This window comes from Hypomesus transpacificus, chromosome 10 (assembly GCF_021917145.1).
Source record: "Hypomesus transpacificus isolate Combined female chromosome 10, fHypTra1, whole genome shotgun sequence".
Lineage (NCBI taxonomy): Eukaryota > Metazoa > Chordata > Actinopteri > Osmeriformes > Osmeridae > Hypomesus > Hypomesus transpacificus.
Genome location: NC_061069.1, coordinates 2,579,547 through 2,595,048, shown reverse-complemented (window position 1 = coordinate 2,595,048; position 15,502 = coordinate 2,579,547). Strand labels below are relative to the sequence as shown.

General features: G+C 45.0%; 1 protein-coding gene across 5 annotated transcripts in view; it reads right to left on the bottom strand.

Annotated features, from left to right (window-relative positions):
* Positions 1-15,502, bottom strand: part of greb1l (GREB1 like retinoic acid receptor coactivator) — a 39,359-nt gene that overhangs the window by 22,982 nt on the left and 875 nt on the right. For 2 of the 5 annotated variants that reach the window (XM_047027286.1, XM_047027283.1), the window contains exon 2: positions 15,043-15,135. The exons of 2 other annotated variants lie outside the window; for them this stretch is intronic. The gene's annotated coding sequence lies outside the window, so the exon portion shown is untranslated. Of the gene's footprint in view, positions 1-809; positions 1,289-15,042; positions 15,136-15,502 lie in introns of those variants that run through there. One more of the 5 variants, XM_047027287.1, reaches the window with a different exon arrangement.

The window sequence follows — 15,502 nt, the reverse complement described above, 5'->3', positions numbered from 1 at the left end:
GTTATAAGTGAACTAGTTTACACTATATCAAGGTCCTTTGTGAGTTCATTTAGCCATTTGCGTCTAAAAAGTAAAGAAAACCAAACAGGACTTTTTCATGGCTGAATGATCAGGTCATTTAGAAGCTATACCCAACAAGGTGAAAAAAAGAGATCTTACTTTTGAGTCAGAAAATGTCATGAACTCTTATTTAAGATAACTCCCACAACTGTGGGCTGACCCTTGAACTTACCCCTCCTTGTCCCCCCCTCCCCTTTTTTTCCTCCCTCTCTTTCCCCACACCAGTCCACTCCTCCTTTTGTTTGACCTCTCATCTACATAATTACATTACACTGCTGACAATGGAGGGAGAAAGGCAGGATTGAATCTACTTCCCTTCACAACATAATCCGGGCCAATCCTGATTGGTTCTTCCAGAGCCACTTATTATTACACGTGCTGTAATTTTGTGGTACAAAATCCTACTAATATTTTTGTATGTTCTCGCACTACCTAGAACATTCTTTAAGGTCACCAATTAGTCTAATTGGTCAGTTAAAGATGTGGATAATTTACTCAGCATTTCCATGGGATGAAGAATGTAATCTTCCTTCAACCTTTCAATACATATCATTGGCCCATGTGACACAAGTCACTTTCTGCATAAGGAAAGGCAGAATGAGATAGGTGGTCAGGAAAGGGATAGAAAAAGCAACACGTAACATGTATTAATGTCCTCTAAATGAAGTGCTAAAAGGCCATGTCATCAACAACAGTTAGGGTGAATCCTACAGCAAGTGACAGACCAAACACTTGAAACACTTCTGTACCTTCCATGGTTCCTCAACCGCACAGTCCAAATGCCCCCAAAAATAATCTTCCAAAACGTGAAGGAATCCTTATTTCAGGAATAGTCCATTTTGAAAAGGTAAGTCCTCCAGGGAAAAGAAAAGTAGAAGGATATCCAGGCAGATAAGTAGTTTATTTCTGATCTGACATTCCTTAAGCCACCAGTTCCTTAGTCCTAATACTCCACACACTAAAGGCAGACAATCCTGTTCCTCCTCTCTCTACATCGGAACCCCTCTGCCTCTCTCTTTGACACACACACACGCGCGCGAGCCCACAACCCTCCCCCTCAGTCCCTTGTCCCCTCCCCTGCTTGGTGCCATTTGCTGAGGAGTGAATTGACTGGGGGCTCATTCATCTTGGCCCTGCTGACCCCCTGTGGTGACAGATGCTCTCGGAGAGCCAGAGAGCTGAGGGGGAGACAAAGAGGTGGGCAGCATCTCCCGGCTGCCACACGGCACACTGCCCCGACACGCGTGACCCCCCCCCCCCCACCCCCCCCAGCAAGCCGGCGACCTGCGGCGCACCCCGATGGATGATCAAACACAACCACGGAACGATGAAAAAAAAGAAGAAAAAAAAAGTTTCCAAATCTATCAATCCCCTCCTTCTCCCCCTCCTCCTCTCTCTCTCTCCCCCCCTCTCACTACCACACACCCTTTTTATTGGGGCTAATTTAGAGATAGGGCAAGCTTTCCAAAATGGGGACAAGAATGTCAGGTCAGATTCAGCAGTTTGTCCCTGTAGTTCAGGCATGGCTGGCTTGCCTGGGTTTGACCCCTCGCTGGGTTTTTACTCCTGCTATAAATACCAAGGGCTCATCAGTTCAGTATAAATAAACTGAGAGATGCACCGCAAATCAACAGGCGCAGGCGGGCAGATGTTAGGGATTACGGTTCACTATAGCCATGGCGACGTGTCTTATCGTGACAGTGGCCGGCAAAGAGAACAACGCTCTAGAGAGACTGAAGAGAGCTCTAGGAGAGCTCACGTTAAGCAAAATAGACACAGGCAGACAAGTCTTCCTGAGCGACTTAACACAGAGCCCCCCCTAACATTTATTTGCCAATGTTTGGTCACATGAACAATGGGGGTATTGTTTTGTTGTTGTGAGGTACAGTAGTTATCAGATACTACCTTGTTATCTGGGTGACAGATAGTCCTATACTCTGTAAGTCTGTGGGGCATGACTCAGTAATCTGTCACCAACATTCGAACATTTAACTCCAGCGGGCAACAACAAACCTAGTGCACTGTCAAATCAAACTGTACGTTCTGCTTGGATTCAGTGGCTGCAAAGTATATTACAGGCTGTGTTAATAATTGGCAGGAGCCCTATTTATGGAAGAAAAGGAAGCGGAAATGTTCCCAAACATGCTGTGGAGCTGGCAGTCTCTCTGTACATTTTTCTTCTGTTTTTTGTTTTTACTGGCTAATTAATTTCACTGTTAAGTAAAGTCTGCAAGAATTTGCCAGGTAAACAAAGACAGGAAGAAGTAAACACAGAGGCACTTGAGAGCAGAGCAGTAATGCTCCAACTCACAATGGAGTTGTGTTACCTAAGTCCCTAAATGAACCTGTGTGGACAATTGGTATTTAATTGATTTGATAATCTTTCTGGTTTGCTACTAGAATGAAATAAATTGGTGTGTCCTGAAATGACAACTGAGATTCATTCCATGGCCCTCTGTCAATAACACAATGGTTTGCTTCACTAAACTGTGCAAAGATTTTCCAGTTCATTACCACAGATATAGTCAACAGTTGTTTTAATCTGGCCGTATAGCTCTTCTCACCCACTCTCAAATGACCATAGTGAGGCGCAGGCTGTGTGAAAGACAGCTATAAAACCTCCCTCTAGCCAATCAGGATGCATCTCCCGGGGCATTCACGTCCTCATTTCGGTTCATTAGACACCTTTGTCTTAACACCAGGCTGAGGTTTGGCCGTGAAATGTGTCCACTTCTCCTTCCATTAGGCCACACAGTATGTCAGTGTGCGATAGCTACTGGGCTGACAGCTCAGTCAGTGTAGCGGGTAAAAGACCTGGCGTGTGCTAAGCACACAAGTCTCCTCAGGGATCAGCGCCAGAGGTAAAGACACTTTAATACTGTCGAACGGAAAGAGTGTCAAGATTGATTCTACATCGTGCCACATTGGCAGCAAGTTCAACTCTGGAGGAAAAGGCCTGCCACCTTGATTTATGCTTCAGCCCCTGACTTTGACACAGGCTGTTTTAAATAGCCCATTCGTGAGATGGAGATAATGAGCAAAGCCCAGAGGTTTCTTTGCCCTGAAAATAGGCACGGAGGAAAACAAAAGAGCCCTGCGTGAATGGCGGCCCGCCCCCCGAGCCCATCCTTCACCGCTGCATTGAGCTCCAGTCAAAGGGCCCCGACAAAGGGGAAGTATCCCTTCCACCACCACCTGAGGAAAGATGGGGAGGGGGGTCATATGACGGGGCCAGAGGAACTGGGGGGTCTGGGGGTGTACCCCCCCCCCCCCACACACACACACCCCTCAACCCCCCGGACCTCCTTCAGATTCCCACAGGAGTGCGTCTTTGTTGTGGCTCAGCTCTGACTCGGCAGTTTATCGGGACCCATGCGTCTGAATGGATCAGCCTCCACACTGCTCTGCTCTCAGCGGGCCCTGGCGGGGGGGCTGCAACTAACTAGCCATTATATCTAGACTCTGACAGAAACGTTTGAAGATTACAAGCGGCCAAACTGGCCTCACATGCCCTTTCCCCTGCTATTAATAAAGATACTGGCAAGCTAGTAAGAGGTTGCACGTAGAGGACCGACAAGGAAGCCAAGACGATGTCTCAGGAATGAGTGATGGGTGTCAGGTGGGAAGGCGAGCGACATGGAACGGAGGAGTGGAGGTGTTAAATGTGACGGGCATGTCGGAGGCTGACCATAGGGGGAACAAAGAAGTGGCCGAACAGCCAAGGGAAACAACCAGAGAGACAACAAGGATCCCCCATGAGAACTCTCCCGCAGCAGCTTCTCCGTGCCGGCTGATGGTGTGAGGACTCGCGCTGTCTTTTACCACGGGCAGGAACGGCGGGACCCTGTTCTCGTTTCCTTCTGAGAGTACAACCCCCCCCCCCCCTCAGCCCCCCGCATCCCCAGGCCAAGCCCACCACACAAACACCCACCCCCCCACCCCAGCACATCAGGACTGCCCACTGGGCCCTGAAGTGCAAATCGTCTCTAGCGAGGATAGCAGATGAGCAGAAAGCCATTCAGGACCTGCCACAGGGCCACACAAACAAAAGGCAGCATTCCCGCTGAATGCCATTGCTGAAGTCGGCAGCAACAGAGAGAGAGAGAGAGGGAGAGAGAGAGAGAGAGAGAGAGAGAGAGAGAGTGAGAGAGAGAGAGAGAGAGAGAGAGAGAGAGAGAGAGAGAGAGAGAGAGAGAGAGAGAGAGAGAGAGAGAGGTGGTGGGGGGTGTGAGGAAAACATGCCTTGGGCTGGAGGGCTATAAAGGGGGTAGAACCACAGGGTTTAAGGCCTGGTGAGACTGGGGGTCTTGGGGCTGTGGTGTTGCGGACAAAAGGAGCATTTGGGCAGATGAAGAAGTCATCATCATTAAGCCACTGGAAGTTTACTGTTCAGTTATAAAACTCATTTCAAAATGAGGGAATGGGTTTGTGGGAGAAAAAAGCCCGCAAGGGGGTAAGGAGGGGTTGCCCAATGTGGGCCGGTGGGACTGTGGGGCCAATTCATTAAGGGACAGCCTGCTTTTGTGTTCCCCCAGGTTGATTGGAGTGGTGACCTTGTCACAAACTCTGGCTCACTGGATGAGTTTAAGGGCAAGGCATTTAACCTTCAACTAAATCCCAGCCATAGACAAAGGCCAGAATCATTTATTAACAAAGGTCACCTAGACACACATTAGATGCATGCTGGATACCAAGGAAAGCTCCCCTCTATAAGAGTTACGAAATAAAGTTTGAAAAGCCAAGATAGACAACCTCTATTTATTTGTCAGTATTGCTATTGTATTGTTGATGTAATACAAAACACTGTTTTACATACAATTTATGAAATAGAGGCTGACATATCCATAAGAACAGTTATTAATTAATTTAGCCGTCTATCCATGTTCAAAAATATTTTAACCAATAATGATACTTTTAGTATTAAAAGTATTATTAGTATAGTATTTCAACTAAATGCAGTTAGGCCTATGTCTATGTAGACTAATCTATCTTGCATTTCTCATTGAATGAAGCATTGTCAATATATACAGTGCCCTCCAAAAGTATTGGAACAGTGAGGCCAATTCCTTTATTTTTGCTGTAGACTGAAAACATTTGGGCTTGACATCAAACGATGAATGTGAAACCAGAGATCAACGTTTCAGCTTTTATTTCCAGGTATTTACATCAGGATCTGATGCACAAATTAGAAAATATCACCTTTTTGTTCGAACCCACCCATTTGTCACGTGAGCAAAAGTATTGGAACATATGACTGACAGGTGTGTTTTGTTGCCCAGGTGTGTCCTATTACATACATTATTCAATCAATAAATACCACTGAATGTCTACACTCAGGTTCAGATTGGGTAAGATAGGTTTTGTCTATGCAGACTGTATTCAGAGGTGAAAACAACATGAAAACCGGAGCGCTGTCTTTGGGTGAAAAACAAGCAATTGTGAGTCTTAGAGAAGATGGAAAATCAATCAGAGCCATTGCAGAAACATTGGCCATAGCCAGTACAACCATTTGGAATGTCCTGAAGAAGAAGAAAACTACTGGTGTACTAAGTAACAGACGTCGAACAGGTAGACCAAGGAAAACATCAGCAGTTGATGACAGAAACATTGTGAGAGCTGTAAAGAAAGACCCTAAAACAACTGTTAGTGAGATCAGCAACAACCTCCAGATGGCAGGAGTGAAGGTATCACTATCTACTGTTCGCAGAAGACTTCATGAACAAAAGTACAAGGGCTACACCAGAAGATGCAAACCACTCATTAGCAAGAAGAATAGGAAGGCCAGGCTGGAATTTGCCAAAAAGTACAGAGATGAACCTCAAAAATTCTGGGACAAAGTTTTATGGACTGATGAGACAAAGATTAACTTTTACCAAAGTGATGGAAAGGCTAAAGTTTGGAGAAAGAAAGGAACTGCTCATGATCCCAAACACACAAGCTCATCTGTGAAACACGGTGGAGGTAATGTCATGGCTTGGGCTTGCATGGCTTCTTCTAGGACGGGCTCATTAATCTTCATTGAGGATGTAACACATGATGGCAGCAGCAAAATGAACTCGGAAGTCTACAGAAACATTTTGTCTGCCAATTTAAGGAAAGATGCAACCAAACTGATTGGCAGAGCCTTCATCATGCAGCAAGATAACGACCCAAAACACACTGCCAAAACAACAAAGGAGTTCATCAGGGGCAAGAAATGGAAGGTATTAGACTGGCCAAGTCAATCTCCAGACTTAAACCCTATAGAGCATGCATTTTACCTGCTTAAGAGGAGACTGAAGGGAGGAACCCCACAAAACAAACAACAACTGAAAGAGGCTGCAGTGAAAGCCTGGGAAAGCATCAAAAAGGAAGAATGCAAAAGTTTGGTGACGTCAATGGGTCACAGACTTGCTGCAGTTATTGAAAGCAAAGGATTTGCAACTAAATATTAAGTCTTATTCACTTAAATATGTTTTAAGTATATCTGTTCCAATACTTTTGCTCACATGACAAATGGGTGGATTCAAACAAAATGTGATATTTTCTTAGTTGTGCATCAGATCCTGATGTAAATACCTGGAAATAAAAGCTGAAACGTTGATCTCTGGTCTCACGTTCATTATTTGATGTCAAGCCCAAATGTTTTCAGTCTACAGCAAAAATAAAGGAATTCGCCTCACTGTTCCAATACTTTTGGAGGGCACTGTATGATAATTCCAAATAGGATCATATTTTAAACTTCGGATGAAAATCACTTTCTCACGTCAGTGCCTATTTTCCATTTAGAAAAGATTACACTTTAGAACAAACTATTTGTAATCAACTACATACAAATAATACATATCAGTATTGGCTGTTTTTATGTCTGGCAGAATGAGTAATGGTTTACAATGCTGGTCATCGCTGTGCAATAAAATGGAAGGCCTACAAGTGAACCCAATCAGCATTTTACAACGTTGGCCAGGGTTGAACACCAGTTCACCTCCACGTGAACCAGAGGGAACACAGGACTGTTAGGACATTTTTATATATCTGCCATATTGCATTAGACAACAATCAGATGTATCTCAACAGTACAGCTGTCAACAGTGGTGCTGGTCCAGTGATAACAGTCGAGGGCAATGGAAAGAGTTCTGAGAAAAGAAGGCTATCTACTGAAAACATCCATTAAGCACATTCGGAATAACAAACAGCATGTCTTAATTGGCTCCACTGTTAGGGTCCTGAAACCCCACACTGAGGAGCCCAGTTTATTCAAATGTTCAGCACCACATACTGTCTCCATTCTCATTCGAATGAGAGAGTTAAATGCTCCAGAAAATGTGTTTGAACAAAAAAAGCACGACAACAGTTGTCCACATTTGACAACATGCAGACGGGCAGGATGTCGGTTAAGGGGTGGGTGGTGAAGGGTGGAGGGTGGGGGGTGGAGGGTGGGGGGTGGAGGGTGGTTTGGATGGGGCCAAGCCATCCAAAACAGTCAGTGTTATCAGATGACAGAAGCGGGGAACAGGGGTCGAGTTCCGTTTTCCTGGGTCTGGTTGGGCCATGCCCCTCCGCCCCAGCCTCATCAGATGACGGTCACACAGGGGTGGTGGTGATATGATCGGTTCAACAACACACCGTCTCCAGGTCTGCTCGGTCACAGACAGCGCGCACAGGTGTCCAGACAGAAGAGAAGCTTTCAATCAAACAAAGAGTCTAATCGACAAAGACTTTCCACATCTGTCATCAAGTCATGTAAATGCCTTTGATGTTTAATTTCTAAATAAAATGATGGCCACAAATGCAAAAATAAAACCCCATACATAGGATCTAATTGCTGACCACGTGACCTTCCTCGAGGAATAGTGAAATAGGCACAACATTTAACTTGATACAGTGAGCATCCCCTCAGAAAACAAGCAGCAAGTCATCAGAAAAGAGATCCTGCTGTGCCAAAACAAGAGGGGGCAAAACACTCCTCACAATAAGACCCCTCCACCCTTCCCCTCCCCTCCACCCTTCCCCTCCCCTCCACCCTTCCCCTCCCCTCCACCCTTTCCCCTCCACAAAGACAAGATCTCAGCCACCTTGAATTCCGCTGAGTGACACATTGACAAAGAAGGGGCCCTTAATGTTTTGAGGAAGGACTTCTTTACAGGGTGATCAGCTGTGTCCAACATGCCCCTCTTCCTGACCCCAGGCCCCCTCTACCGCATCAGCGCTCACCCCCCCCCCCCCCCCCACCCCCCCACCCCCAATTAATAAGAGCCAGGTTGCCCCCGGTGACGCCCCCCCCCCCCCCCCCCCCCCCAAATCCCATCAGAGTCCACCCCAGCCCGGTGAGACCCACACCAGCAGGACTCTTTGGGCCTTTAAATGAGACAATGGGCGCTGGGACATCCTTTGTCAGGGGCTTGATGCCGACACAAACCTCACTGATGAGACAAGTGACAGTAAACCTATTCAGGCCCGGCGCCTCTTCATCTGCATTGATCCCCTGAGAGACGGGAGCTTTCCCAGCAGATGTGCCAGCTGAACGGGCCAGTGCCGAGCTGGGCTCAGTCAACCACGTGGAGGAGCAGATAAAGACGTCTGTTAATTAGTTACTGAGTTGATGACGCCGGTGAGGTCACTTTGACTTATACTACACTAAAAAACAATCCACAGGTTGAGATATCCACTTCCCTTTTGGGCTTTTGTTAAACATTCTCCAATGTTGTTCAACTACAGCCAGTTGTGGCAGGATATGCAAGTCAGGTAATTCATTGCTACAGTATGCCAAACAGGATTTTCAAACTCAAAATGTTTGAATAGCATCCAAGTTTCATGAAACTTGAATGAACTGAATCCGTCATCAATGAAATGGTAGATAGCCTACTTTTAAGGAAAACAACAATAGCCGACTACACTGACTGTCTTCCAAACTGAACAAACAAGATGCTTTCTGGGAGAGGATCAACCTGTGCTCCTCCCTGGTCAATATTTGCTCTTTTTCTTATCAAATGTAGAGAGCGGGGAGTCTAGAAGCCGGCTGCAACTAGGAACATTTTTAGACCAAACTAATGACATATCTGTGTGTGTGAGTGTGTGTGTGAAGGGCTTTATCAAGAGAAGAGGCTTTCTCACACACAGCTCTTTCCTCTTCCTCCCCAGCGCTGCCCCCCTGCCCTCCTCCTTCACACAACAAGGAGGTAGCCTCACCAACGTGACCTGCCCATTCATCCAGATCTACCGCTTGCTTCAAACCAGGAGCAGTTTCAGTTATTCTGGACATGAGAGGGAGGGGGGAGAAGCTAGCTGCCTCCTCCCAGTGAGGAGCACTGTTCTGAGGCTCCACAGGCCTGGCCGGGCTGGGTCCTGGTCACCCTGGCCTTGGACAGACTGTGACAGCCTAAGCCTTCTGCCAAAGGCCATCTCCCCCACAGGCCCTGGCAGACTGACAGCACTATGACCTTGGGCTTCAGCTTTCAGTACACATTGGGACAGAGTGAGAGAGAGAGAGAGAGAGAGAGAGAGAGAGAGAGAGAGAGAGAGAGAGAGAGAGAGAGAGAGAGAGAGAGAGAGAGAGAGAGAGAGAGAGAGAGAGAGAGAGAGAGAGAGAGAGAGAGAGAGAGAGAGAGAGAGAGAGAGAGAGAGAGAGAGAGAGAGAGGGGAGGGGGGAGCTGTGTCAATGTGTAAGCATGGAGAGGGGAGAGAGAAATAGAAAGAGGGAAAGAAAAAGAGAAAACGAGAAGATTATAGAAAGAGAAACGAGAGAGTGTGTGTTGTTGGGAATACTTTACTTTTAGTAAGTGGTGCTTTTAAATAGAATATTGGGCCAAGCAAATGAAAAACAACTCTAACATGTTGACCCTTCTTTAAACACAGTTCAGATCACAGTTCAGTTCTCACACAGTTCACAGTTCAGCTGAGACCATAGCGACAACCACCTCCTGGCTGTCAAATCACACAGCCAAAAAGCTGTGATTTCTAGGTATTTTGGTTTTGCTGGGAGGAACTGGAGCTTTGAAAGTTGTTATCTCAAGCAACCTGAAACAGAAGTGACTATAATTTTTTCACATTACACAACATTAATAATCATTATATCAATGAGCAGAGGATACCAATGAAGAGAATAGGGACACCCATAAACCCCTGTGTTAAAACATCTCATAAATTGCCCCTCTGGGCACATGCTGTGCTCTTATAAAACAAGTGTACTGGAAAATATATTTTCTGGCTGCAGGTTTTGTTCCTTAGGCATCTGTGAACAGTGTGAGTAATGTACAGACTGACAGAACACTGTGTTCCAAAACTCCACACACAACCTCTGGCTTCACTTCGTTTACTACTACTACTTAGCTACCATTAGTAGCTCTATAAACCTACATTTAAACTGTCGCTGCGATGGCAAATACCTTTCCATTCATGTGCTCAAACAGACACGTTCACATCACTAAGATAGAGATATGATCACATATCTCTCACAGAGAGGTCACATCAGAGACCTTTGTGTAGTAGGGGTCTTCCTGATGCTACAGCAGATCAACTGCGAATCAAAAAACTTGAATTGTCCTTCACCTTCGCAGACAAAATGTACACACCCACAAAAAGCATTTTTTTTATATATGAGCTAAGATGAACAAACCTGTGCTTGGCAGTGAAAATAATCAGTTTGGACAATATCCATATATTTTTTTCTGATTGGTTGTTAGGATTTAGAACTAACGGGATACAGGAAGTAAACGAGAGAAGAGAAAGAGCTAGAGTGTTCTACTGAGCATCTATGTGAGGTCATTACAGCTGCACAAAAAGACCATCCGTCTCCATCAGCTGTCACCTCATGCTACCTCACTATGAAGCCTCATCTTACTATACTGTACAATTATCATATTAATATCACCAAATATTTTCATTACGTCCCACAATAGGATATCATTTTTTGTTCATTTATTTAGCAGACGTCTTTATCAAAGTGACACACAAACAGTGCCTACAGTAAGTGCAGCAGATAGTCAAGGACCAGAAGTGTACAACTCTAACAGTATTTCAGTAGTTAGTGCCAAGGAAGGGCATATTCTGTTTGAATTCTTACCAGACAGATTACAACAATGACTTGATATACTACAATAATGGGTTCATAAACAGTAAATGATGCATTCTAAACCATGGGATTTTTGTAACAGCTTTGTCCTTTTAGACTTGGCGTATGGCTCTGTTATAAGGCAGTCCGCATGGTAAAGGTTGTGCCAGGACACGTACAAACTGTCAGCCTCCTCTCCTTTTGTTTTGGACGTACTCCCTGACGAATGACTTGGGGACACAGGGAGATAAGCTCCATTCACTTCTGCCAGAAGAGTCTTCCAGCTTTGATCCTATCTGATCCATGGGAGTAAACCCCCCCTCTGGAAGGCTGCTGGGGTCGGGGTGGGGGGAAGAGAGGGGAGAGGGGGAAGGAGAGAGGGAGGGAGGTGCATGGAATTCCAACGATGACAGATAAAGGCCTGTCTTCCTCGTAGGGGCTCGAGATAACCAGCGGGACAACAGGAAGTGACATCAATCAACGCCTCAGCGCTCTTCTCCCCAGGCTTCCCTCCGACCCCGGCCAGGACGTTCAGGTTGGAGGCTCAGCGTTTGCTTGAAAAGCCTTTTAAAGGAACTGTGAGTTCTAGCTCTCTCTCTCTGGAGGTTCCACCCCTGCATCAGAACAGCGTGTCCGCTGGCAGAGCTCAGAGAGGAGCTGGAACTGCCAGGGTTTGGTCCACAGAGCCTCTCTTCTTCCACTATTCTTTCCTCAGTAGCTCATAAACACCTGGGTGTGAAGTCGATTCCCACTCAAGAGCACACATTCACGGTCGGTGATTTAAGGCAGACCTATCCCGTTTGATTCTTTTGTAATAAACAATGGCGTTGTGATTCTATCGAAGCAGAGGCATTTTCTTCAGAAGGAACATCGTTGACATTTATTATCGAATGTTTAGTTGACAGTCAGAATAGGTTTCACACTAAACACAGGGACAGATGAAGAATTGGCCATAAACGAACACGTCACGTGTGAAGAATTCCATGTTACTTTTCCTTTTGGTAAAAATAAGATATAGCAGCTGATGAGAGGGAGGGAGACTTAAGGCCCCACCCCCAGTGGAGAGATCAATTCACATAAATGAAGGAGGTCAAAGACCTTTGACATCTACATTTAACCGGGGGAGGGGCACTGGCCTTTGTGAGATTGGCTTTAATGATCCAATTGTGCAACTGTGTCATTCAACCTCATACAGTACATACAGTTTGCTCGTGTGCCCCCCCCCCCCCCCCCCCCCGACACACACACATTCACACACGCAAATAAAAACACGTACGCACAGACATATCTTAAATCAAGCCGCCTTCCCAGCTGCCTTGTTTCTGTTTCACTGCCTCCCACATGTTCCTCCCCTCCTCTCCCTCACATTCCCCCCATCCTCCCCTCCTTCACATCCTTCTTTCCAAACCTTATCTGTTGTCTCCTTCTGCTTTCATGCTGCATTTTTAGGTGGGGCTTGGACATACAGGCAGAGGCTCTTGAGTGTAAAAAAAAAAAAACTAAAAACATGCAGCAAAGTGTGACTGTTCTCATTCTGGTATATGGCACATCTGGCTATTACAAAGACTATCAGTGTCTATGTTTTCTTTCTCTAGTTTTACACAGGGCTGATAATGCAGATGGGATCCTGGCATTCTTGACCCCCAATAAAAAGGGCAGGTTAAAAGTTTACAGGCGTCCATGCAGAAGACGACAAGGTCTGCAGAACAGTGGAGAGGAAGGGCTTCCCAACACTGACGTTAGTGTCAGATACCCTGACCCAATGTCAACTGCAGAGTTTTCTTTTTGATAACAAACCTCAGTTCCAATTCCAAACACTTAATTCGTGTTCGCTTTAGTGCGGTGTGGTCAAGCGCCAAGCTATATTTCCTTAAATCAAATCGAAGGATTTTCCAGGAAATCTCCATGTCAATCCATTATTTACGAGGTCACAGCCACTTCAGCCACATTAGTCACATTACTCCAAACAGCCACAGATGCCAAAGCTTTAACAAAGCTCTGCACCAACTGATTCAATTACATTTCCGTTGCTGATCGGGCCTGGTAAACTTGATGTTTTTTTAGTCCAGCCTAAATACAGTTTCTACCAAATTCAGTCCACCAACATGAGGCCAGTGGAATGGAAGCTTGCAACGAGGATCCTGTCAGAATGGTTTGATGAATGATGGCTAGTTTAGGGGCCACCTGTTCTCAGAACCCTGTCAAATCTTAGTCCAATAGGTGTTAGGACGGTGGCAGTGATTTCACCAACTAGCTTGGGTGTTGTCTCTCTCTCTGTTTCCTGGTAAAGCCAGCTCACTCTATTTCAAAAGATTGAACATGGTTGTGTAGATTGGATTTTCAGGTGTTTTCGTCATCTCCAATGATTTTGAAAATGACAAGGCTTTATTAAGATGAATTGTTCTTCTGCTGAAATCCTGTCCTGACTGATCATGTCCCTGCTGACCAAAGAAAACAGAGATGGAAACAGAGAGCTTCCTCTTCTCGATATTATTGGCAATCAATTGTTTTGGATGCTCTCTTGTTATGACATGGACTGCATAATTAAACAGAGCGTCACACACTAGTTTGTCATAACACAACGTGATTGATGAGAAACTGTGAACAAATTCAAGCCAGGTTTTTAGAGCAATGTAGAAGCTTTTCCCCCCAGTTGTTCAGTACAGACATAATCTTCGACTATAACAGCAGCACGTTAAGTCAAACGCATCATACAAACTGTAACCCTGGTAACAACTGACTAAAATAAGCATGGATTTGGAATAGTGCTCTATTTCACATCTAGGAGTGCCTTTCAATGCAAGAAATGTCAGGCAGCTTTGAGGCTATCTTTGTTCCTGACAGTAGCTCTCTGGCAATGAGGAACAACTGCAGGAAAACAATGAAGCAGTACTGTAGGCAGTGAGAGAAAGAAGGCCTGCCTTCTCAAAGCTATTGATTTCCGGTATTAAAATCAAAGATTTAAAAATTACATTTAGGCCATTTAAAAGTGTGGATTTCTCTATTATTTTATCACACATACATTATTGAGAATGTTTTGTTCAGGTTTATGACTGAAGTAGCCATCAAACTTAGTGAATGCACAGTAAATAAACATTTTGTCATTCTACAGGTGTTTCTGAGAAAAACCATGACAAGTTTGCCGAGTCATGACCTGCGACTTGTATAACTGAAGTTGGATGATTACGCAAAACATTGCAAACGATGAGTACTGAGAATTGAGTTTCTGGAATAACAGCCCCAAAATGGACAGTATGTAGGCAGCTGAGGCACTACATTCATACAGATCGAACAACCTGCAGTAGATTATTCCAAATACAGCCTACCTAGATGGGTTAGGGTTGGAAACATAAATAGGCTAGGACTTAAAGCACAGACAAGGTAGGGGGTGTATGTCTCATTCAAGGCTACAGAAACCTGTCCAAAGGTTGAATCCGTGTCACCGGGACTTTACTTATCTCCTCCCCAGATTAACTTCCAATTGTTCCCAAGGAACAAAGGCCGACCAGTGAGGAGGCCAGACCCCCGAGGGCCAGATGGCCAGTGCACAGAGCCCCCTGACCCCACAAGTCCTTGTCCTCACTGACAGCCTTGCACGTGCTCAGATGACACAGACCACACAACCCAGTACAATTTCACATACTGTGTCCAAATGGGGAAAATTCGAACCACATTTGGGAAAACTTGTCTGAATTACAAGAACCATTTTGTCTGCTCAATTTGAGAAAGAGGTCATATTTGAGAGTAAGAAAGATGTTAATGATAAGAAATTAGTGGAAAAAACTATTAAAAATACTTATTTCAGGACCACGGTTCAAATCCTAATACATTTACAGTATTTTATTTTGTGAAGACACATCGCAATTACACCCCATAAAACAAAGCTATTTGGGGACAGCGCTGTTTTTCCAGCTCCAATTTCTGAGAAGCCCATTATGTTTCACAATTAATACCTCAATCAGAACTGACATTTATCCTGGTCCCTGCAGCGGCTGTGAACTTCTAACTTTCCCAGCAAGGGTTGGAGGTAGTAGCCTATGGGGGTCCTGTGGAGACACAAGGAATGTAACCTTCTGGGCACACAACATGAGGGACCACAGACTATAATCAGGTCAGGACAGATTTATAAAAGGTTCTAATTACAAGGACAGCTCACACAGCTCTTGGAACATGAGCCCATCTATTGTAATGTATTTAAACAACTCGTCAATTAATAATGCATAATATATAAACTGCCTGACTACCCAGTTGTGACATCTTGTTATTGAAATATGAGCAACGAAAGTTAGATTCAAAATTAAATCACACAGGTGAACTGCTACAATGAGGCAGCTGAAAATAATAAAAAATTATGTTGGCTACAGCCTCATTGACTTCGTTACGGTAAATAGAAGGACTGGGATATTTTAAGTG